We start from the raw sequence: 22,629 nt of genomic DNA on the forward strand, positions 1-22,629 counted from the left end.
CCTGCGCTGTAATAATGGCGCACTATTGATATCACTGTACTGTCAACAGCTACATCTCGCAATAAACTAAAAATATGGTCGATTTGCACGACGCCTTCGGCACTGGAGCTGGCGGACGCCAAGCGAGCCGGACCGCAACGGCAGGCCAAGGTTGTTCTCGCAAGAAATTTGCTCGCATCACAGTTGTCACTTTTACCAGCAACTCAGTATTGGCCAGTACTCCAAAAAATTATATATTGTTCACATTTTTTTATCCCATGTTTTATTATTTACGTCAAAAACAATCTTCAGCTCATTTTTTGACGCCGGCGCACGGGATTCAGCTAGGCCGGCCGGCCAGCTGGCTTGGTGTACTTCACGTTCGCACCAGAAAAAACAAAACAGCCATGCTATCAGAAAGTCTGTCTGCAATATTCGAGCAATGACAGCATACCTGCGCAAGAGCCCACCTTCCGGCAGCGACACCGCCTGCGGGCGCGCCGGGCGACGGACTACGCTGCTTCCTGACTGCCCTGCTCGTCGCTAAGCCTAGCTAGTTTCACGTCGATGCCGCAGCTTAGGGCGCTTCGGAACAGGCCAGCGCTATAATAAAAATACTACTGTCGTCACCCCTTTCACTGTGAGCCTGTCCCATACTAGAATAAAGATATGCCCGATTGCCGCGACGCCTTCAGCAGTGGATCTTGCGAAAGCCAAGGCCGATCCGCACAAGGCAGCAGCAGCAGCAAAGCAGCTATGGGATGAAATTTCCTTGTATCACAGTCGTCCCTTCTCCCAGCATCTCCGTATTGGTCAACAATCCCCAGAAAAGGTGCACTCTTGACGTTCAGCGCAAAACGGCAAACGCGCACAACACAATACACCACAATAGAGGCACACGAAAGTAAACAAACACCGACGTCGACTCAACAAAGCGTCTTGTAGCGACGGCTGCCTATCACTGTGGATAGACCAAGAGGAAAGATGCGCAAAAATTTGAGCCAGGCTAGTTAATTTCGTCCAGTGAATGATTATGACAGCTCCAGTATAAGTTTAACTGCTTTCTATAGTATACAAAACAAGTTATCAGTACATCCACTGATGCGACAAGCATTAATATTTCTTTAGCCTCGTTACCATACCTCTTACTTCTGGGGGTAAGGGCGCTTTCCGTAAGGCTGCCGAAAGGTGGATTTCTGAAACACAGCTTGGCCTTTCCCTTACCTTTCACTTTCAGTGACCTTTCTGAAAGTCGCCCTTTGCGTTAAAGTAAGGTAAAGGTAAGGCCAGTTTGTGAATACGGGGGCTAGACTTTTAAGGCCTCTCCACGATTTCTCCTCCGAAGCGTGACGTCACCGCACTACGACGCGGGAGCAGCCACCGCCGACCGCTGCGGCAGCTCCTCCTGGCGGCCGCAGCCGCCGTTCTCCTCCCGCGCTGTTTCAAATTGTTGAAGTGCGGAGTACTCCGAGGCGTATTTGCGTATAGCAAATTGAAGATAATGAATTTCACCGTTTTAAAAGACATGAACGATATCTGGTTCAATGTAACAATCTTCGTTCGCATTTCTGGAAACTGTTCAATCTTTTAAAAGCTTACTTTGTGCAGTTTTTCTAGTAAATTGTTGAAAGCAATCATTTGAAAGGAGACATCGCGATTGCTGTAAACATCACTACCGTCGTGTTTGAACAGTGTGCTGCACGTGTCGTGTGTTACATGCTGTTCCTCCGCCGTTCTTTCTTTCTGTGTCATTTGCTGAAGCTTCCTTGCGGGCTGTGAATACTCGAAGTGCAATCCTGGGAAACGTCTGTGAAAGTGCTGTGCGCGTGTGACAGTTCCTGAGCCATTTGTTAAAATGCCAGGACACTGTGGTGTTCCCGGCTGCCGAGGGAATTACGATGGAGAAAAGACTGTGCGCGTCTTCACTTTCTCAGCTGATGCTGACAGAAGGAGGCAATGGTTGAAAGCCATTCCACGTGCTGATTTCGAACCCGGAGAGCGCTCAGTGGTAAGTCGAAAAAGCGTGATATTTATTCCGCGACGTAGCTGTGTGTACATAATGCGCTACAACATGGCCTAGTGGGCGAGCTGGAAATATTCAAAATTTGAAATAATTCACTGCGCTAATTGCTATTGCACCCATGGAATTAATCATCTTAAATATGCTAACCTTATCTGCGCTGGGCTTTGCAGGTCTGCTAGCGGCACTTTAAATAATCAGACATTCGGACTTCTTCTAAGTGTGTGGACTCAAAAACGGGCAAAGTCGTCGAGGCAAAATTGAAGATCGCTCGTCTCAGCTCCGACGCCATTCCCAGTGTATTCCCGAACTGTCCCGCGTACCTTTCTGCGCCCGCCACTACGTCCCGAGAAGCACCGACTGAAAAGAGAATGCGTCTTGAAGCAGCTTCTTTGCGAGATGCCGTCGCAATGTCACTCCAGACACACGAGGAGGAAGAAGCAAAGAACAAGGTTGACACTTTCCAAGTTCTACTGGAGTGCCTTCCTCAAATCAAGCTTTCTGATTTTTCGAATGTTATTTCTCGACCTGCCTGCGTCCTTTTTCTCAATCTTGCTGTTGATGACGTCCCTCGTGTTTTGTCGTCAGTCACGGTCTTAGAGAACCTCACGGTGAAAGTTCATTACCGAAATGTGCAGCTGACTACAATTGATGGCATAGATACCATCCCTCACACAGTACATGATATCCGTTGCTTGATAGGTCTGCTAGATGCTGTAGAGTCGTTTCACGGAAAATTGTTGTCTAAGCATGAAGAAAAAATTGATGGTTTGCTTAAGTTGGCACTTTCCCTGCTTGAAGATGCCTTAAATTGTGAACTGGCAGATGTTGAACAACCCAATGCAGTTAGTTTTTGAAAGAGCTAGTTTCTCTTCTTCTTGTCAAGCATAGCAGGTCATCCCGGTATTCTGCAGAGCTGCTGGTATTCTCAAGCATTTTATTTACAGTTTCTCCGCATGCTTATAGGTTCTTTCACAGTTCCGGAAACATTAGATTACCCCATCAATCTACAATACGTCGTATATGTAACTCCTACAGCGTAAGCCGGGCAGCTGAACAGCAAGGCACTTCTTTCCTATCGTATGCAAAGAAGCTTGTCGCAGCAATGACGGAGCATGAAAAAATTGTTGCACTCATGATGGACGAAATTCACCTGCAGCCGTATTTTGATTATAAGGGAGGAGTAATTGTTGGTGCGGCTACAAATAGCCCTAATGCAGCAAAAACAGCCCATTTTTTTATGATGCAAAGCTTGCTTTCGCGTCAGAAGAATGTTGTGCACATACTGCCAGTAGAGCGCATCAACGCACAGCAGCTTCACACTATTCTGCATAGCATCATTACTCAGCTAGAGCATGTTGGGTTGCGTATAATCGCAGTCATAGCTGACAATAACTCAATCAACCGGTAAACAATGTCACTTTTTGGGGCCCCTTCAAACTTCAGAGTGTGTATCCACACCCTGCAGACTCTAAACGTCCTCTCTTTTTTCTGATTGATCCTGTACACTTAATAAAATGCGTCAGGAATAACGGGATCAAAATCAGCGAAATGCTTGAACATGCATGTTCTTTCCTAGCCCCACAGGACCTAATATAAAGCCACCTATACTTACAGCTTCATTTAAAACACTTCGAGAACTTCACTCGAAAGAACAGGGTCAGCTGATTAAATCAGCACCAACACTTTCATCTAAATCTCTGAACCCATCGAATATTGAGCGACAGAATGTCAAGCTTGCGCTAAGGATTTTCAGCACGTTTACGGCAGCAGCTCTGCGAGCATGTTGGCCCAGACTTGAGCTAGGTCATGTGTCTGGTACTGCACAGTTCCTTGAAACAATAACAAAGTGGCGAAACATTGTAAATGTAAAGACATTGTAAGTGTAAAGACATGCAACAAGGGTACTCGACTTCGTGATGAGCTGCAGTCACCGATTACATCAGCGTCAAGTCCACAGATCCAGTTTCTGTTAAGTATAGTGGAGTGGCTAGATCTGTGGCAGTCTCTCAAATTTGACACAGGCATACTTACAAGAGAGAGTCACAGTGCGCTCCGACTCACGACAGACACCTTGGTAAAGGTGACTAGGTATTGCCTAGATGAAATGAACTTCGAGTATGTACTTTTAGGAAAGTTTCAGACTGATTGCTTGGAAGAGAGGTTTGGCAAATACCGCCAACTCTCCGGTGCGCAATACCACATTTCCATAAGACAAGTCTATGAGTCGGAGCGAAAGCTTCGTCTGCAGAACATTCTGGAGCTCCCAGAGTTTGAGGCTGCAACAGATGCGGTGGCAGTAAACGATGCAGTACTTGAAGTGTTTGACATCGAGGTAACGGACGACGATTATGCGAAGGCGCCAAATCTCCCAGCAACCACTTACGTTGCTGGCTATTGTGCCCACGCTGCGTTCAAAAAGCTGTCATGCATGACTTGCAATGAAAATTTAATGCTAGAAGATGAAATTGAAGTAGAAGGTGGGGAGTTAGTCAAGGCCATAACTCGTGGTAGTCTCAAGTTTCCACAGCCTGCCATAGTAAATGCTGTTCTTACTGCTGAGATAGTTCTTGACAAACTGAGAAGCGAACAGCATGCGACACAGTTTCATGCACTACCAAATCAAAAGGAGGCTCTCTTGGCACTCACACATGATGTGTTAAACGACGGCATTGACTTTGATGTGTGTGAGAATGGGCACACTCCACAGTTGGTAATGCACTATGTCCTAAGTGCAACAGCAAACACGCTTCTAAATAACCTTTGTAAAGGAAAAAATGATCAACTTATAGTTGAAAAGACTGCAAAAGAAAAAGAGAGAAAATTGAAGACAATGAAGAATTGACTACTCTGTGTGCTTGTGACTGTTTTTATTAGTTTTTTTTAGTTTCGAAACCAGTTTTGCGTTGTATTATTATATACTCTGCATATTTTCTTTTGTTTGCTCTGTTTACAACTTTTCTGTTGTTGGCTTCACTTACTGCATTTTATGATTCAGTGCTGTAACAGTTTCCTTACCTCCTACTCCTACTGATCGTGTTTCTCATCTGAAAATAAAATACGACTTGTGAAAGTCCTCTGCGTTGTTCATTTTCAATAAAAAAATATTACGAACGTATCTTCACACATGCGCGCTTTGATGTAAAGTCAGTAAAAGTCTGCTAAAATGTAACTGCTTATACTTTCACAGAAACAAGAACAAAAAAAACATTCGGTTAGGGTGTGGGCAAGCAAAACATGATTTTAAAAAAAGTAATTTTCTTTTCGAGAGACATAATCAGCACTTTGAAATGCGCGAAATGCCTGCGAGCGCGGAAGCCGAACCTACTGGGCCGTCGCAGTGCGGTGACGTCCCGCAAACGTGGAGAGGCCTTAAAAAGTCTAGGTGGTGTTGGCCTGACGGTGCGCTTGCCTTGCTGCGGGTTCTCCTCCTCGACGCACTTGAGGGAATCTCGTGTCTGAGCGACGAGGTCGCCCAACTGCGGGAGGAGAATGAGCGCCTTCGTGGTGACCACCCGCGGGCGCTCGCTCTCCAGGCCGAGGTCCCTGCCTCTCTGCGGGCTGATGTTCGCAGCCTACGCGAGGAGCTTGCGCGGCGCCCTGCTTCATCGCACCGTGAGCCGCCTCTCGTCGAGCCCCTGTCCGCGAGCAATACGTCAGGTGTGTTCCAACCATGCAAAGAGTTACTCTGCTGCCCTTCGCTGTGGGATGGCACCCGTAGATTTGGCCACCTGCCCAACATCTGTATCTGTTCCACCACTTATAGTTAACTCGCATGATGCGCAGAAGAAGCACCGAAGCCCAGCCATCACTGGCTCGTCGAGCTCATCCAGCCTGAACGCCCGAAGGCTATTTTCGTCTCCAAGCTGTGCCCTGAGACAACGTCGGCTGAACTGATTAACCATCTGAAGTCCGTGAATTTCACCCACCCCTGCTCCATTTCCTGCCGGCAGTTGAAAACGATATATGACTCTTGGGCCACATTCTCACAGCCGGTTTTTCGCTTCCTCTGCCACCTCCGTCGCCGCCGGAGCCGACGGAGGGGGATGATTTTGGACTGGTTCCCCCCCCAAATCGTGCGGCCGGTGCCTCTGGGCCCTGCCCTACGTTTCCGTCGAGCGGCAGCGATGGAGCCCCGCCCCACAAAAAACGTGCCAGTCACAGCGCGAGCTCGCCTCACGTGAGCCGCGGCTTGCTTGCTGCGAGCGAGGGATGGCGCTGGCGAGCGTAGCGGCTTAGGGTGCCTCGATGCCCGCGCTTCCGCTTTCAGGGTGGGGACACCGACTCTTTTCGGCGCCATCTTGGTTCTTTCCAATTCGGAGGCGTAGGGCATGCAGATTAACTATCGGACAGAAAGAAAGGGGCGCGGGCGTATGAGGGCGATACCACCGTTATTTAAATGCAAATTTTCTGCTTTACCATCTATTGAGCATTTTGTTTGCATAAACTGTTCAGTTCCAGAGTGGTTGTAGCGACACTTTTCGCGTGCATCACAACCTGATGTTGGCAAGATTTGCATCTGAGGTTGCCCCTTTTTATTTACTCATTTCATTCGTACACGTCATACAAACATTACTGGAATTGCACACTTGGATGAAATTTATTGTTCGCAGTACTTTAGTAACAATTTTGTTTCTTATTGTGTGTTTCCGGTCAGATTTATAAAACTAGGAGAAAAATGAGGAGACGCCGCGTAAGTTCGCCGAAAGCAGCTCACGTGCTAACGGAAGAGCAAAAAATGCACTAAAAACAGTCTTCAACAATCAAACACATTTTATTTGTAAAATAATCACTCATACTTCACGTTATGAGGTCTCAACGAGGTTATAAGGCTGAAATGTAATTGCCTTACTGGAGGCTCGTACCTGCTACAGTCTTGCTAGCGTAACACTCAGCTGGCTTTTCTGGAGTGTTAAGCCATCGCAGATAGATCTGAAGCCTTGTGGACGCAAAGCGCTGAAGAAGTTTTTCGATCACATCTTTGTGCTGACAAATGGGTTTTCTGGCAAGGTTACATTGTTTGCAATAATTTCCTTCAGTGCTTTCAATGGTGTTCTTAGAGGGCTCAGATCTTGAGCTTCAGCAAAGGACTTGAAAGCGCTCTCACATTTAACAACAAAGTCCAGCACTTGTCTGCTTGCATAAATTAAATTCCTGCCACCTTTAACATATTCCTTTAGTTGAGTAAGGTGGTGTTCCGGTCCAGGTTCTTCTGCCACTAGCATGCGCATGCATACAGAGCAGTGTTCCACAGTGCGGACAATTGGTTTTAACAAGAAGCCCGCCAAGTGGGCGAGCACATCTTCCTCAAGAGAAGACACTTCCTCTAAGTCAAGAACGAAGTCTCTTCTCTCATCGCTCTCTTCCGACTGGATGATACTTTGAAACTGTTTAATTTCTGGTGAGAGCAAATCGACAAGGTAGGTGCTGTCATCGATTGTGTATCCAGACGCTTTCGGTATCTTGAGGAACTGGCTCACCGACACTATTCTTAGTGCGTTTTTCAAATCGTAAGCACTGGGTACTGGACTCATCATTCGTACTACAGAGAACAGGTTTTCAAGGCAGTCTTGAGCGAGCCTTCCAGTCAGCACAAATGTGTACCCACGCTCGTTAATAAGAACAGCATGTAGTTTCATTACCACTTCCGTTGACATCAAGACGCCAGACTGGCATGGCTTCCATACACCCTTGACGCCAATGTTGAGACCCCTGATCACATCTGAAGCAAGACTCAGAGTTGATATGGCTTGCTTGTATTTTGCGTCATCGAGATGGCTCAAAGCAACTACGGGATGGCGAGCTGTCATGAGCGTGTACCATTGAAAGATAAGCTCAAAGAACCATGCTGTTGTTTCAGCTTCAGGAGGAAGCATTTTTTTTTCAATCCAGAACCGAATGACTGGTGGTACCTCTCTGAAAAACTGTACGGCAATGCCAACCTTCATTTTCGTGAAGTGGCCATTTGATATGTGGACATCACTAAGGTTTAAGGCCACCTGTAGCTGGTCATCTCGCTGCAGCTCAATCACACGTTCAACATGCTGTATCGAAACATGAGCACTTGGTAATCCATACTTGGATACAATGTCATCACTAAGGCGCATAGTGTCCTTTCGCACAAGGTGCCCTCTTAGGTTTTTGAGGACATGCGCAGGGTCCGGCATAAAGTTAAGTTCCTTTTGTTCATCACAAGGGTGTGGTACACTGCATGTAGTCACTGAATTGCGTGAACAGGAGAGATTTAAAGTCCGCCACATGGCACGGTTTGACGAACCCATATCACAGGTTACACATAACACACGCAGCGATATTTGTGTGCAGAGACGTATCAAGTGGAACACGAAGTCTTTCAGCGTGTCTCCAGAAACATACGTCCCGGTGAAGTGGTAGGCGATCACCTGCTTCCATCGGGTGTTCATTCCACCAACCATAAAGACAAGTGCATGGTTAGCAGGTTGGTCACTCTCTGGAAGCGTTGTCGTTCCAAGGAATGCATCACTGCCACGGTCAAGTTCGAGTCCCCTTCTTATTTTCATTTCGTCCAAAAATAAAACACAGTCCTTCACAATGTCTGTCATTGCTGCAACCTTTGTTTCCATGATGTCAAATATCTCTTTAAGGACACCAGGTTGAAATGAAAGATGTTGAAGCCGCGTACAAAGAGTTCTTCTAGAAGGCAAAGGATTGCCCTGCTCTAACAAAACGTCATAGCCTGTTGAGCCGAAGGCAAACTTGAGCTCGAGAGCCTTCTTCACAGTCTCGGCACTCCACACGCACCCCTTTCTGTTCCGCTTATGCAAGGCAGACTTCTGATCCTCATTTAGAAACTTCATGTTTGAAGTCAAAGCAGACATGTTTTCTTGAAGACGCTTTGTTCGTTTTGCTTCTTTCTTTAGTTTCTTCTTGGAACGTAACAGCTGCTCATTGAGTGCAGTATTCTTCTTTTGCAAGTCCTGCAATTTCTTGATCAGCTCGCTTGGTTGCAGAGAAAAGACATCAGCGGACTCCGTCACTGTCTTGCACTGCTCAGCAATATCCCCTGCTCAGCACAATCCCCTTGTGCAATAGACGAACTCTCTGAAGCATCGACGACAAGGGTCGTGGGCAGCGTTCGCTGACACGGAGGCTTTCTATGCCTGGGCCGAGCTGCAAAAGTGAAAATTACAAATATTAATAATTATGAAAATACTGTATATCTAAAACCACCTAGATTAAGCTTCGAAGCTTGTGTGCAGTTAGTGCAGCCTCAGTATCTACTACACAAACAAGTGGCGAAAAAATGAGGACAACACCTTTGAGAAAAAAGTCGTAACCAATGGGAGCAATAAGTTCATAAAAAACAACAATGAATCCACCCTGAAAGCAGACGGCCCACAGAGCTTGTTACCCATGAGAGCCACGTGATTAAGGAACTGGCAATGACAACACAATAAGTGCATGTCATGGGAAGCACAAGACCCCTGCTGCTAATAATTTGTAATACTTTTGACCTAATTAAGGATTCAATAATCAGTGAGTCCAATAGAGTAATCAAATATACGCTTGCATATTACAAACACGCGTGTAAGTTCCGCCGATCTTCTACATAATGAGCAATACATGCAACGCAACATATGCACACTCCTTGAGCAAAGCTTAAACGAGTGCAGTCTGCGGAAAACAAATACGAAAAATTCGCGCGACTGCAAACTTTAGAAGATTTTTCACAATAGCAAAAGATAAAAAACAACAAATTCATGTTTACGTACGCCTAAAATCGAAGAGAGTAGGCAAGGCGTTCCATTTGAGCAGCCGTCGTCCATCCAGACGATTTAATTCCTATTGATCCTGCCCAAAGTGGAGCTGTAAGAATGAAAAAAGAAGCACAGTATGTCATTGAAAGATGAGGTGGCAAACAGAATCGTAAGACACTTTCTTCACACACACCCCAGTCGACGAATAAATAAACCCCTCATGCCTATCGAGATCAATGCACGAAGTCGGAAACGAACCGAGTTGATAAGCGCCCCAATACTTCTAGATAGAAAAAAAAAATGCGCAGTTCACACGTCTAGAATAAACCTACGCGGTTGCAACGAGTCAAACACGGTGTGACATTCCGTGTGTGCTACGAGGATCCACGTTCGACGGCGCGGCGTAGACGGAGACCCGTGACAGCGGCATCATCAATTACCCAGCCATGCTCTTTGAGTGACGACCAGAAAAACCGGACCCGCCGCCGCCCCGGGGAAACAGGCTTTATCCTCCCCAATTTCCGGTTACATTCCAGGACAAGGGAGCTGTCAGCGGGCCAGAGCGCGCCGTACCACAGCCGAGGCTATGCGCTACCACGAAGACGACATTCTTTCCCTCCCCCCCCTTTGTCGTGGGCTATCGCCGGGAAGGCACCCACAGCTTCCCAGAAGGGCCGCGACGGACACCTGTCATGGCGGACAGGCAGTACTCGCCAAGGATGTGGAAAGACAGGCGCTAGTGAATTAGCTCCGAAGAGAGAGCCTGTGTATACTCTCACTTGAGAGAGAGTGGTGGCGTTTTTGTTGTTTATTTAGTTTGTATTGTTAACAGACTCTGGGTTCGAGGCTAAGCCCAACCCAAGGGGGTTGTCCCCATCTCGCATGTTATTTTGGATTGGAGAATTGATGCTTTGGGCGGGCCACTGGAAATGACCGCCCTTAGTCCTTTGTTAATCAAGTGCTTAAAAGCACATGTAAACGGATGCAGTCCAGTCTGAGCTGGGGCTCCATGCTTAGCATGTAATGTGATGCTACTTAGGCACTAACCTGCCCGGTCGATGAGTAAAGTAGTGCAAAGTTTGTTCTGTTGTAAAATTATGCTCTGCTGTCATCATCTACAAGCTCGCCTCCTGTTCATCTTCCAAGCCGAACGACACTAGAGGAAGGGTTTGTGAACCATCCTCGAAGAAACGGACGACTATTGAAATTCTACTGCATACACGCTCAGGACGACATCGTTAGCGAAGAGGGCCTTCAGCGCCGAAGCCCGACGGCGTGCAGCTTCTGCCAGCAACCGCTCGAGCCCAACTCCGGAGCCACTCCATCGCCCCCATGAAGTCGTCGGCACGTAAGCTCGGACGCCCCAGCCTCTGATGTATAACCTTAATCATGTGTAATTATTGAATATACCTGTTTGTTTAAACTGAGCCATACGGTGTCTCTTTGCCTCTCCGTCCCGTGTGGACCTGCGCATTATGGGGGTCATCACAACGGCGATCGCACCATACTGCAGCGTGATCACTACAAAAGGCACGCCAACATATGCATGCTGCTGTATTGAGATGATGAAAAGCAATAGAAAATGACATTATTCATAATAGTGTATCACAAAATCATGAGCCTTACCTCACATATCTTCCCAGCCGTCACGTTTTACTTGCGCTGCCCATTTCTTTCTTCGGTCAGCATCGCGGGGGAAACGAAATACCCGCTGCCCTTTTGCGCTCGATCCAGTGCACAGAGGGACACAACAGCCCGTCATGTTTCGTTAACAAGCGCGCACATCCCAAGAGACCACATAAAACACGAGCTCTCGCACCGCAACACCACAAAGACAGCAAATAGAACGCGACGCGCGTTCCGTTCAGCTCGACGGCCGGCGGGAAAGAACCAACATGGCGCAGAGGCGGCGCGGAGTGCTACAAAGGGTGTCCCCACCCTGAAAAGCGGCGCTGGCATCGAGGCACCCTATCGCGGCTTCGGCGGCGGCGATGCGCCGGTGCGCGGGCTCCAATGACCCGGCCAAGCAAGCCATCGCACAGGCCGGGCTGCCAGCGTCGTGAGCCTCCGGGACATGAACGTTAGAGTGCAGTGGGGCCGTGCGGGTGCCCAAGGAACTGCGCGTCTTAAACTCCCCTGTGTCTAATACCCCTGTCACATGGCAAGTTTCAATGGCCATCGAGTCGAGGGTCTTCGATATTCTCGAAGGAGTTGTGTCGATAACTCGAAGGAGTTGTGTCGCTGCTACACGGCAAATCTCAATGGCCATTGAAATGGTTCTCGTGTCTTACGCCAAGCTTGTGTGGCGCCACAATCGCTACTATGGATTTTGTCGAAATAACAAAAATGTTTGATAAATGTATACTAAATGCTTAAATACACTCACATGCGCATGTCGTTTAAAACCCTTTTAATTGCACGTACGCGGCGGACAGAAGTAGACACTGCTGTAGCCACTCTAATACAAGACGAGCCAAAACTAAGCTAGTCCAACTGAGTTGGAGCGCTGCTTCGTCAGGCTTAAGACCTGGGAAATCGCCTTGATATCTGAAAAACAAGACCTATTTGTCTCTTGAAACTTTATGCGAGGGTAAGAATGTACAAATCCAAGACGAATACAACAGCTTAGAACACGATATTGCTTCGAGGGATTAGCGACGAAGCTACCATCGCTGTGAAGCCGGCGGGCAGGGACAAGCGTTTGCGGGTCGGTAGGCTGGAAACGCTGATTGGTCAAAAAATGTGACGTCACGTTTGGAACGTCATGGTCATTTTCCGTTTAATGACGTCATGTCCGGTTGGAGACACGTTTTCTCTAGGTTTTTCTCGGAATTCCCCACGGTTTTCCAACGCGCGTGGGATAAAAAAAAAGCGCATCTTGCACGTGTGCACGTGTCTCTAGTTAAGCTAACTGCGCCGTAGATTCCGCATTGACTATTCCTGCTGAAGAGGCTCCAGGGAAGTCTGCCCTGTCTGGTTTATTTGTTTAGTCGATTTGGGCAGCGGCACGCGAGTACATGCATCTATAATTCTGATCTGTTCCGCGAATCCGCCACCGTCTGTTTCTGTACTAGACGCCGCTCTGCCTTGAGGGCGCCTATGCTCCCCTCCTGCTCCTCGTTTTCCTTTTTTTCATTTCTCTTTTTTCTGTCCGCTCCCCGCGGCTGCTCCGTGGACAGGGGGCGACAGCGCGTTTTTCTTTTTCTCTTTATTTCTCATTCTCCTTTGAAAAACGCTCTCCTTCGAGCAAACAAACAGATCACACAAGAGACAAACAGCGAGCGACCAGACTCCTCTCTTCGACTGATGGAAAGGAGGAGGCTGGACAAAGGAACAGGCGAAAAAAAAGGGTGGGGGGGAATAGAAAGCAGAGGTTAGAGACAGGGGGGCGGAGAGGGGTGAATTGTCCGCAAGGAAACTATGGGGGGGGGGGGGGGGCGACAAGAATTATTATGGGGGGAAGATTCCTTCGGCGGAAGCGAGGGGTTCGAACACGAGGAAAGAAAATATCATAAACAAGAAAAGAACAAAGAAACGGAAAACAACACTGAGCGCATATGCCTCAGAGCGCGATGCGCTCCCCGCGGGTGCGGCTGTTAACAGTTAAAATGTAACTTAAGGACGGCGGTGCGGCCGGCCAAACGCACCGCAGAAACCCGATCCCGCAGCCGGGCGCTGCAAAGAGCAAATGTCTCCGCGCTGCCTCGCGTCAGAAGGGCGCCTCCGCCCCACGTGCCGTCGCGGAGACAAAAAGAGGGCTCCTTCCTAGAAACTGAGAGAGAGAGGAGATTAACAGATAGAAAATGGGGAACAAAGGCGCGAAAACGCCCAGGTGTCCGTTATTGCAATGGGTCCTATATGGAGCATCTCGCTCTACTATCTGCAAAATAGGAAAAAAGAAATAAAGAAAAATATATAAAAATATAAAAAGTTGAGGGGGGAATAGGCAATATGCTTTGCTCTCAGAACTGTTTTCTCTGGTCATGAGCAAGAAAGAATGGCAGGGGGAGGAGAAGGGCGGCATATGGAAGCAAGCACGCAAATCGGCATGACCTCAGGCGATGCATTCGGGGTGCTGTGAATTTCAGTAGGACTAGAACTATGATCTGTGAAGTGTGGAGAGAGTACCAGGGTTTTCATTTATACCGGCCTGCACAGTATTAAACTGATATATAAAGTGTGATTCAGGTTGCTCACGCTCACGGGTATTTTGGAAGCCGCTCTGTAGCAGCGTAACTTTTAGTTTGTGGGGGAGAGGAAGACGAAGTGCTTCTCATGCGGAACACATCTCGCCCGTCTCTGTGTTTTTCTGGACTTCTTACTGCGCCTGTGGGGTCTACAGCCCCCTCCATCGCGGTGATGGATGTACAACACCCCGAGGATCCTCCCGGTTCCCGTTCACCCGCGGACATCGGTTCGCGGAAGCGAGGAAATACGTCTAGTGGTAGCAAGGACACAGAGCTGTACTGCGCATCAGGTGACGAGTCCTCGGAGGACAGCTTTCGACTTGTCCAGTACCGCAAGGCCAAACGAAAAATTATAAACTCATCTTCGGCGTCCAGTTCGGACACTGTGAAAACAGCTCCTAAGCGATGGCCTCACTCCATCCTGTTTGTGCCACAGAACGCTACCGACAACCTGTGCGTCCTCAACAGGCAAGCACTCTCCGTGTATCTAGAAAACACCGTGCCAAATGATATCAAGGATGTTAGGATAAACACTAGGCGAAACATGCTGGCAATCGATGTGATGAACCCGAGCGCACTGACCATACTACAACATGTAACGCAGCTGGGAAACATCAACGTTCGATCCATCGTGCCAACGAATGGTGCCACAATAACAGGAGTCATATATGACATTGACAATGAAATATCTAATGCAGACCTACCAATTCTCATAAAACCAGCAAGCGAACACAACGTGATTGTGCATGTTGGTCGCCTCGGCAACTCACGTTGTGTGAGGACAACCTTCAAAGGCGACTGCCTTCCACCCTACGTGAAGGTCGGCCACTTTCGCCACCAGGTTCGACCATTTATTCCAAGACCTATGCAATGCTTCAATTGTCAGAAGCTTGGACATGTGAAGGGTGTTTGCAGAAATTCGGCCGTGTGCCCTCGATGGGCCGAACCGCACTCAGAAGACAACTGCAGCGCAACCACGTTGAAGTGTACTAACTGTCAAGGTGATCACTGCGCCTCTTCCAAACATTGTCCCCAGATCAAGAAAGAGATTACCATTCTTAAACAAATGGTTAGAGACAACTCTACCCACAAAGAGGCCGCTGTGAAAGTACGGCGAAGACGACGTCACCGACGAAGGTCTTCACGGCGGAAAACATCAAGCTTTCAGGAAAAGTCGCCTCGTCAAGCTTCATCATCAGCGGACGTTTCCAGCACTCGGAACACCGATGTTGGAAGGGTGAAAACTGCCAGATCTCTTTCCACAAAGGAATGGCCACCACTTCCGCGTACACGACCGCCAGAAGAGCCGCAGAACAAGCCGCCGCCAGTACAGCAAGGTGCTGTATCCGAGGAGTCGCGGAATACAGATGAGCAAGTGATAGCACTTATTAGGCCTTTAATGAATGCCATTCGCGTGCTGCTAAGCAACATCACACACCGTCTGCCAGAAGTGCGCTTCAAGTACTGGACGCTCTGAGTCCGGTGCTTGCAACCCTTGAGTAGATCATGGCTCCACAGCCTTGGTCTTTTAGGGAAGAGGTCCGACAAGCAGCTATTTTTCAGTGGAATGCCCGCGGACTCAAAGCGCGCCTTTCGGATTTCCGTTGCTTCGTGTACGCCAATATGTTTCCCATTATCGTCATTTGCGAGCCGAACTTATCGAACAAAATCAGGCTTTCTGGATATGAGTCATTTATGTCGCCAGCTGTTTATGAAAACAGTAAGGTTTTGGTGTTTATTCGCCGTGACCTCACCTACACTCATCAGCCTGTACCACCTAATGACAGTAATCAATATATATGCCTAAACGTAAGGAAAAAGAATCTGGCCTTTACTCTTGTAGGCGCCTACCTATCTCCGTCAAGTCGATTTGATTACAAAAGACTACAAGACATCCTTTCCTCAACTTCCATTCCCTGGGTCATCATTGGAGATTTCAACGCCCATCATACACTCTGGGGAAGTCGGATCATCAACGCAAGAGGCAGAGCTCTGGTATCTTTCGCCTCCAGTAATGAACTTTGGCTGCTGAATGATGGAAGTCCAACGTTCTTACGTGGCTCCACGTACAGCAGCTGTCTTGACTTGGCTTTCGTCTCACGAAGCCTAGTCAGACGTGCAGGGTGGTTTGAGGACATAGAGACGCACGGAAGCGACCATATCCCCACGTACATCAAGATCAGAGGATTGACCGCTTCCAAAACACAGGATACGATCCAAAGAGTGGACTGGCCTAAATTTCAGTCTATTATGGAAGCACACTGCGACGCCAATTCATCTTTCGACTTGGAAGAGGCGATCAAGAGCGTGGTGCAAGACACTATGTGTACTCTAACATGCTCCTCGAAACTTAATGATTTTGATGTGGAACTAGAATGACTACGAGCCATCCGACGACGTGCTGAACGAAGGTACCGACGTACGAAAACAATGGACGATCTACGGACCGCCAGGCGCACGCAAAACAAGATACAGCGCCGGTTAGACAAGCTCGAATCGCAACGTTGGGCTGCCTTCTGTGAGTCCCTAGATCCACGCAAGCCTTTATCGCAACTATGGAGAACGGTGCGCGGGCTGCGGACACTTCCCGTACAGCGATTCCCATTCAAGGCGCTTGCCCTCTCTCAAAAGAGATCGGAGATTGACGTGGCAGAGGATTTCTGCGCCAGATTATCCGGCCAACTCACAGCTACCAACATTCTATCGCCTTCGAGCAGCTACCTGCCACCACGTGATTTCCGGTTGGATCTACCATTCTCGATCCACGAACTTAAGGCAGCATTAGCTTTGTGTAGCCGGACATCAGCGCCAGGACCTGACGGAATTTCCTACCGAGCTCTGTGTCACCTGGGGGAGCGAGCGAGAGAAGTTCTTCTTGAGGTGTACAATGAATCTTGGAGAAATGGCACGCTACCAACAACCTGGAAGACAAGTCGCCTTGTTCCTCTCCTGAAGCCTGGCAAGTCGCCTTTGGAGCTCTCATCATATCGCCCGATCGCTTTGGCGAGCTGTGTGAGCAAAGTAATGGAGAGGATGGTCCTAGGACGCCTGGAGTGGTACTTGGAGTACCACAACACCTACCCAGATGCCATGGCGGGCTTCCGACGCGGTCGATCATCGATCGATAACGTCGTCGACCTGGTGACCTACATTCACCATGAGAAAAGCCGTAAGCGTCTCCGCGCATCCTTATTCCTCGACGTTAAAGGGGCGTATGACAACGTTACGCATGAAGCCATCCTCTCTGCTCTCGTAGAGGTAGGAGTGGGTTGTCGCATGTTTCAATGGATACGGAGCTATCTATCCATGCGATCCTTCTTTGTAAGCACTGAGGAAGGCCATACTTCTCTTCACTATAGCTACCGCGGCGTCCCCCAGGGCGGTGTACTTAGCCCCGTGTTATTTAATCTAACACTAATTGCTCTCCTTGAGCACGTGCCAATTACAGTCAGGCTATCAATGTACGCGGATGACATCTGCATATGGACATCTGCAGTAACACGCCTACAGTTGCGAGCGAGAATTCAGAGCCGCCACACAAACGGTTATCTACCTCCGTAATCGAGGCCTGGAAATTTCCTCCGAGAAATGCGCACTAGTGCCATCTACACGCAAACCCATGGCAAACTACAGTGTAATGATAAATGGCCAAAAAATACGATGGGTCCGATCGTACAAATTTCTAGGTGTCATAATCGACAGGGACTTGTCATGGAGCCCACACTTATCATACGTGAAAAAACGGTTGACAGGCATCTGCCACCTGTTCAAGTTTTTCGCTGGCAAGACCTGGGGAATGTCGCCTAGTGCCATGTTACAACTGTACAGGGTGCTTTTTCTAGGATTTCTGCGATACAGCTTGCCAGCAATAAACAACACAGGCAAAACGAATCTACGCACAATACAAAGTCTCCAGGGTCAAGTGCTCCGGATCTGTCTAGGCCTGCCTGAGAGTGCTTCAACAGTGGCTACAATAGCAATCGCTAGAGACCACCTTGTCAAGACCCACATTGAAATTGAAGTACTCAGGACCCATATAAGGCATCTAGTCAGGGATCCTCGTCACCATTTAGCCTCTCTACCAGCGGACAGGCCACACACATCTGCGAGACACACGGCTGCGAGACCTTCGATCCCTCCATGGTGCCTCGCTCAGCCAAAAATCAACCTCGCAATACCTGATATCTCGAAAAAAGCTGATCTGCCGTCACCAGCCCTTCAGCTCACGCTACTACATTTGTGCAAGAACTACCGTGACTCAACGCATATTTACACTGATGGATCTGTCCTTCAAAGCAGCTCCGCGGCGGCAATCGTCATTCCAGCGAAAGCTACAACAATCAAATTTAAGACGACCCACGCGACAACATCGACGGCAGCAGACCTCGCAGCGCTCTTAACTGCCCTTCATCACATTGGTGATGAACCGCCACACAAATGGACAATATTCTGCGACTCGAAGCCGGCACTGCAGTCTACTGTCACCTCTACGACGCGGACCGCACTAACAACTAATCTTCCATATTACAGAGACGTTACACCATATAAGTGATGCCGGCCATGAAATAACGTTCCAGTGGCTTCCAAGTCACTGCGGGATTATCGGCAATGAACGGGCGGATCACGCTGCCCGCTCAGCCCATACTGAGGAGCGCCACGTCCCAATTCCTCTTTCTAGAACTGACGCGGCACGGAAGCTCCGCCTACTTGCTCGGCTGTGCACCGAGTCGCAATGGAATGAGCCACATTTAAGAAATACGCGACTGTACTCACTTGATCCAACATTGTCTTCGAGCGCCATCACAGCTTCGCCGTAGAGACGCCACGCTTTTATATCGACTTTGGTTGGGTGTTGCCTTTACTAAAGCCTATGCCTTCCGCATAGGGATGATCGACACCCCAACCTGTGACCACTGCGGCCATGAAGAATCAATTGGCCATATATTGTGCTCCTGCCCGCAGTACAGTCCACAGAGGGCATGCCTTAGCCACGAACTTGACCAACTGGACGACCAACCGCTATCCGAAAAAAGAATTCTACAACATTGAAAGGACCTACCGTCGCAGAAGAAGGCCGTGCAAGCGCTTTTGCGCTTCTTACAATCTACCGGCCTGTGTGAAAGACTTTAAATGGAACGCCTTGTGTGTGTGTGTGTGTCTCCATTTATGCACGTTCCTTTTTTTTTGGGTTTTTCTCTCTGTCATCTTTCTAACCCCTATCTCCCATCCCCAGTGTAGGGTAGCAAAGACCGGCTGCCGAGAGAAAGAGCCCAAGGCATTGTCTACCAAATTCCACGCACAAGCCCACAAACACTGTTGCGCTTTGCCTACCTGTTCCCAAAGACCGGCCGCCGAAAGAAAGAGCCCAAGGCATTGTCTACCAAATTCCACGCACAAGCCCACAAACACTGTTGCGCTTTGCCTACCTGTTCCCAAAGACCGGCCGCCGAGAGAAAGAGCTCAAGGCATTGTCTACCAAATTCCACGCACAAGCCCACAAACACTGTTGCGCTTTGCCTACCTGTTCCCAAAGACCGGCCGCCGAGAGAAAGAGCTCAAGGCATTGTCTACCAAATTCCACGCACAAGCCCACAAACACTGTTGCGCTTTGCCTACCTGTTCCCAAAGACCGGCCGCCGAGAGAAAGAGCCCAAGGCATTGTCTACCAAATTCCACGCACAAGCCCACAAACACTGTTGCGCTTTGCCTACCTGTTCCCAAAGACCGGCCGCCGAGAGAAAGAGCTCAAGGCATTGTCTACCAAATTCCACGCACAAGCCCACAAACACTGTTGCGCTTTGCCTACCTGTTCCCAAAGACCGGCCGCCGAGAGAAAGAGCTCAAGGCATTGTCTACCAAATTCCACGCACAAGCCCACAAACACTGTTGCGCTTTGCCTACCTGTTCCCAAAGACCGGCCGCCGAGAGAAAGAGCCCAAGGCATTGTCTACCAAATTCCACGCACAAGCCCACAAACACTGTTGCGCTTTGCCTACCTGTTCCCAAAGACCGGCCGCCGAGAGAAAGAGCTCAAGGCATTGTCTACCAAATTCCACGCACAAGCCCACAAACACTGTTGCGCTTTGCCTACCTGTTCCCAAAGACCGGCCGCCGAGAGAAAGAGCCCGGGGCATTGTCTACCAAATTCCACGCACAAGCCCACAAACACTGTTGCGCTTTGCCTACCTGTTCCCAAAGACCGGCCGCCGAGAGAAAGAGCTCAAGGCATTGTCTACCAAATTCCACGCACAAGCCCACAAACACTGTTGCGCTTTGCCTACCTGTTCCCAAAGACCGGCCGCCGAGAGAAAGAGCCCAAGGCATTGTCTACCAAATTCCACGCACAAGCCGACAAACACTGTTGCGCTTTGCCTACCTGTTCCCAAAGACCGGCCGCCGAGAGAAAGAGCTCAAGGCATTGTCTACCAAATTCCACGCACAAGCCCACAAACACTGTTGCGCTTTGCCTACCTGTTCCCAAAGACCGGCCGCCGAGAGAAAGAGCTCAAGGCATTGTCTACCAAATTCCACGCACAAGCCCACAAACACTGTTGCGCTTTGCCTACCTGTTCCCAAAGACCGGCCGCCGAGAGAAAGAGCTCAAGGCATTGTCTACCAAATTCCACGCACAAGCCCACAAACACTGTTGCGCTTTGCCTACCTGTTCCCAGAGACCGGCCGCCGAGAGAAAGAGCCCAAGGCATTGTCTACCAAATTCCACGCACAAGCCCACAAACACTGTTGCGCTTTGCCTACCTGTTCCCAAAGACCGGCCGCCGAGAGGAAGAGATCAAGGCATTGTCTACCAAATTCCACGCACAAGCCCACAAACACTGTTGCGCTTTGCCTACCTGTTCCCAAAGACCGGCCGCCGAGAGAAAGAGCTCAAGGCATTGTCTACCAAATTCCACGCACAAGCCCACAAACACTGTTGCGCTTTGCCTACCTGTTCCCAAAGACCGGCCGCCGAGAGAAAGAGCTCAAGGCATTGTCTACCAAATTCCACGCACAAGCCCACAAACACTGTTGCGCTTTGCCTACCTGTTCCCAAAGACCGGCCGCCGAGAGAAAGAGCTCAAGGCATTGTCTACCAAATTCCACGCACAAGCCCACAAACACTGTTGCGCTTTGCCTACCTGTTCCCAGAGACCGGCCGCCGAGAGAAAGAGCTCAAGGCATTGTCTACCAAATTCCACGCACAAGCCCACAAACACTGTTGCGCTTTGCCTACCTGTTCCCAAAGACCGGCCGCCGAGAGAAAGAGCTCAAGGCATTGTCTACCAAATTCCACGCACAAGCCCACAAACACTGTTGCGCTTTGCCTACCTGTTCCCAGAGACCGGCCGCCGAGAGAAAGAGCCCAAGGCATTGTCTACCAAATTCCACGCACAAGCCCACAAACACTGTTGCGCTTTGCCTACCTGTTCCCAAAGACCGGCCGCCGAGAGGAAGAGATCAAGGCATTGTCTACCAAATTCCACGCACAAGCCCACAAACACTGTTGCGCTTTGCCTACCTGTTCCCAAAGACCGGCCGCCGAGAGAAAGAGCTCAAGGCATTGTCTACCAAATTCCACGCACAAGCCCACAAACACTGTTGCGCTTTGCCTACCTGTTCCCAAAGACCGGCCGCCGAGAGAAAGAGCTCAAGGCATTGTCTACCAAATTCCACGCACAAGCCCACAAACACTGTTGCGCTTTGCCTACCTGTTCCCAAAGACCGGCCGCCGAGAGAAAGAGCTCAAGGCATTGTCTACCAAATTCCACGCACAAGCCCACAAACACTGTTGCGCTTTGCCTACCTGTTCCCAAAGACCGGCCGCCGAGAGAAAGAGCCCAAGGCATTGTCTACCAAATTCCACGCACAAGCCCACAAACACTGTTGCGCTTTGCCTACCTGTTCCCAAAGACCGGCCGCCGAGAGGAAGAGCTCAAGGCATTGTCTACCAAATTCCACGCACAAGCCCACAAACACTGTTGCGCTTTGCCTACCTGTTCCCAAAGACCGGCCGCCGAGAGAAAGAGCCCAAGGCATTGTCTACCAAATTCCACGCACAAGCCCACAAACACTGTTGCGCTTTGCCTACCTGTTCCCAAAGACCGGCCGCCGAGAGAAAGAGCCCGAGGCATTGTCTACCAAATTCCACGCACAAGCCCACAAACACTGTTGCGCTTTGCCTACCTGTTCCCAAAGACCGGCCGCCGAGAGAAAGAGCCCAAGGCATTGTCTACCAAATTCCACGCACAAGCCCACAAACACTGTTGCGCTTTGCCTACCTGTTCCCAAAGACCGGCCGCCGAGAGAAAGAGCTCAAGGCATTGTCTACCAAATTCCACGCACAAGCCCACAAACACTGTTGCGCTTTGCCTACCTGTTCCCAAAGACCGGCCGCCGAGAGAAAGAGCCCAAGGCATTGTCTACCAAATTCCACGCACAAGCCCACAAACACTGTTGCGCTTTGCCTACCTGTTCCCAAAGACCGGCCGCCGAGAGAAAGAGCCCGAGGCATTGTCTACCAAATTCCACGCACAAGCCCACAAACACTGTTGCGCTTTGCCTACCTGTTCCCAAAGACCGGCCGCCGAGAGAAAGAGCCCAAGGCATTGTCTACCAAATTCCACGCACAAGCCCACAAACACTGTTGCGCTTTGCCTACCTGTTCCCAAAGACCGGCCGCCGAGAGAAAGAGCCCGAGGCATTGTCTACC

General features: G+C 49.3%; 1 long non-coding RNA gene and 1 pseudogene across 4 annotated transcripts in view; both read left to right on the forward strand.

Annotated features, from left to right (window-relative positions):
• LOC144132694 (uncharacterized) overlaps positions 1–22,629 on the forward strand; it is a 288,454-nt gene that overhangs the window by 215,882 nt on the left and 49,943 nt on the right. The gene's annotated exons all lie outside the window — the stretch shown is intronic.
• LOC144133653 (uncharacterized) lies at positions 1,835–4,844 on the forward strand (annotated as a pseudogene).

The sequence above is a fragment of the Amblyomma americanum genome, chromosome 5 (genome assembly GCF_052857255.1).
Source record: "Amblyomma americanum isolate KBUSLIRL-KWMA chromosome 5, ASM5285725v1, whole genome shotgun sequence".
NCBI lineage: Eukaryota > Metazoa > Arthropoda > Arachnida > Ixodida > Ixodidae > Amblyomma > Amblyomma americanum.